The sequence below is a fragment of the Myxine glutinosa genome, unplaced genomic scaffold (genome assembly GCF_964187855.1).
Source record: "Myxine glutinosa unplaced genomic scaffold, kmMyxGlut1.1 SCAFFOLD_601, whole genome shotgun sequence".
Taxonomy (NCBI): domain Eukaryota; kingdom Metazoa; phylum Chordata; class Myxini; order Myxiniformes; family Myxinidae; genus Myxine; species Myxine glutinosa.
Genome location: NW_027616697.1, coordinates 47,644 through 51,090, shown reverse-complemented (window position 1 = coordinate 51,090; position 3,447 = coordinate 47,644). Strand labels below are relative to the sequence as shown.

Sequence of the window (3,447 nt, the reverse complement as noted above, 5' to 3'; positions counted from 1 at the left end):
TACATTAATTGTGCAAAAAAAACAAAAACTAAGATTTCAATATGAACCCCTGGATTGGTACTTTCATTATGGAAAATGAACTGAGCTATCAATATGAACCCAAGATAGGTACATTAATTGTGCAAAAAAAACAAAAACTAAGATTTCAATATGAACCCCTGGATTGGTATTTTCATTATGGAAAATGAACTAAGGTGTCAATATGAACGCAGGAATGCAACTTTGTGTAAAATGAACTATGATTCCAATATGTACCCAAGATAATTACATTAATTCTGTAATATGAAATATGGTACTTATATGTACCCAAGATCAATATTTACAGTGTAAAATTAATGAACGTATCAATATGAACCCAGGATAGGTACTTTAATAATGGAAAATGAACTAAGGTGTCTATATGAACGCAGGAATGGTACTTTGTGCAAAATGAATGAAGATACCAAGATCATTACATTAATTCTGTAATATGAACTAAGGTACTTATATGAACCCAAGATGAGTATTTACATTGTGTAAAACAAACAAAGGTGGAAATATGAAGTATGAAACCAAGATCAGCACTTTAATTGTGTAAAATGAGCTAAGGTATCTATATGAACCAAGGTATGGTACTTTGTGCAAAATGAACGACGGTATCAATATGAACACAGGATCGGTACTTCATGTAAAACGAACGAAGGTATCGAGATGAACCCAGGTATGGTACTTTAATTGTGCAAAAAGAACTTCGGTATCAATATGAACACAGGATCGGTACTTCATGTAAAATGAACTCAGGTATCAAGATGAACCCAGGTATGGTACTTTAATTGTGCAAAATGAACGACGGTATCAATATGAACACAGGATCGGTACTTCATGTAAAATGAACTAAGGTATCAAGATGAACTGAGGTATGGTACTTTAATTGTGCAAAATGAACGACGGTATCAATATGAACCCAGGTATGGTACTTTGTGTAAAATGAAATGATACCAACATGTCCCCAAGATAATTACATTAATTCTGTAATATGAAATTTGGTACTTTTATGAACCAAAGATCAGTATTTAGTGTAAAATAAACGAAGGTTTGAATATGAACCCAGGATAGGTACTTTAACAATGGAAAATGAACTAACGTGTCAATATGAATGCAGGACTGGTACTTTGTATAAAATGAACTAAGAAACCAAGATCATCACATTCATTCTGTAATATGAACTAAGGTACTTAGGTGAACCCAAGATGAGTGTTTACATTGTGTTAAACAAACAAAGGTAGAAATATGAAGTATGAAACCAAGATCGGCACATCAATTGTGTGGAATGAACGACGGTATCAATATGAACTGAGGATCGGTATTTAATTGTGTCAAACGAACGAAGGTATTAATATGACCTGAGGATCGGTATTTAATTGTGTAAAAAAAATAAACCAAGGTGTCAATATGAACCCCTGGGTCGGTACTTTCATTTTGGAAAATGAACTAAGGTGTCAATATGAACGCAGGAATGTACTTTGTGTAAAATGACCTAAGATACCAATATGTACCCAAGATCATTACATTAATTTTGTAATATGAAGTAAGCTGCTGGTATGAACCCAAGATCAGAATTTACATTGTGTTAAATAAACAAAGGTATCAATATGAACCCAGGATAGGTACTTTAATTGTGTAAATTTAACTACAGCATCGATATGAACACAGGAATGGTACTTTGTGTAAAATGAACCAAGATACCAAGATCATTACATTAATTCTGTAATTTGAAGTAATGTACTTGTTTGAACCCAATATCAGTATTTACATTGTGTAAAATAAACGAAGGTATCAAAATGAACCCAGGAGCAGTACTTTAATTGTGTAAAATGAACTAAGGTATCAATATGAACCCCTGGGTCGGTACTTTCATTGTGGAAAATGAACTGAGGTATCAATGTGAATGCAGGAATGGTACTTTGTATAAAATGAACTCCGGTATCAATATGAACACAGGATCGGTACTTTCATTCTGTAAAATGAACTGAGGTATCAATATGAACCCAGGTATGGTACTTTGTGTAAAATTAAGTAAGGTATCAATATGAATCAAGGTATGGTACTTTGTGTAAAATGAACTAAGATACCAATATGTACCCAAGATAATTACATTAATTCTGTAATATGAAATAAGGTACTTGTATGAACACAAGATCAGAATTGACATTGTGTAAAATAAACGAAGTTATCAATATGAACTGAGGATCGGTATTTAATTGTGTAAAAAATAAACTAAGGTATCAATATGAACCCCTGGATCGGTACTTTTATAATGGAAAATTAACAAAGGTGTCAATATGAACGCAGGAATGGTACTTTGTGGAAAATGAACTAAGATACCAATATGTACCCAAGATAATTACATTATTTCTGTAATATGAAGTAAGGTACTTGTATGAACCCAAGATCAGTATTTACAGTTTAAAATGAATGAAGGTATCAATATGAACCCAGGATAGGTACTTCAATAATGGAAAATGAACTAAGGTGTCTTTATGAATGCAGGAATGGTACTTTGTGTAAAATGAACGAAGATACCAAGATCATTACATTAATTCTGTAATATGAACTAAGGTACTTATATGAACCCAAAATGAGTATTTACATTGTGTAAAACAAACAAAGGTGGAAATATGAAGTATGAAACAAAGATCAGTACTTTAATTGTGTAAAATGAACGAAGGTATCGATATGAACCCAGGAAAGGTACTTTTATTGTGTAAAATGAACAAAGGTATCAATATGAACCCAGGATAAGTACTTTAATTGTGTAAAATGAACGAAAGTATCAATATGAAACCCTGGATCAGTACTTTAATTGTATAAAATGAACGATGGTATTAATATGAACCGACGATCGGTATTTAATTGTGGAAAAAATAAACTAAGGTATCAAAATGAACCCCTGGGTCGGCACTTTCATTATGTACAATTAATTAAGGTATCAATATGAAAGCAGGAATGGTACTTTGTGTATAATGAACTAAGATACCAATATGTACCCAAGATCATTGCATCAATTATGTAAAATGAAGTAAGTCACTTAGATTAACCCAAGAGCAGTATTTACATTGTGTAAAATGAACTGCGGTATCAATATGAACACAGGATCGGTACTTCATGTAAAATGAACTAAGGTATCAACATGTACCCAAGATCATTGCATTAATTCTGTAATATGCAATAATGTACTTGTGGGAACCTAAGATCAGTATTCACATGAGTAAAATAAACAAAGGTATCAATATGAAGTATGAAACCAAGATCGGTACTTTAATTGTGTAAAATACATCAAGGTGGCAAAATGAACCCAGGATCGGTCCTTTAATTGTGTAACATGAACTGAGGTATCAATATGAACCGAGGATCGGTATTTACTTTTGTAAAAAATAAATTAAGGTATCATTATGAACCCCTGGATAG

General features: G+C 32.3%; 1 long non-coding RNA gene across 1 annotated transcript; it reads left to right on the top strand.

Annotated features, from left to right (window-relative positions):
• Positions 1–1,302: 1,302 nt before the first annotated feature.
• Positions 1,303–2,922, top strand: LOC144889036 (uncharacterized). Its single transcript, XR_013621542.1, has 2 exons — positions 1,303–1,812; positions 2,262–2,922. It is a non-coding gene; the product is annotated as an uncharacterized LOC144889036 (long non-coding RNA).
• The last annotated feature ends 525 nt before the right edge of the window (positions 2,923–3,447 follow it).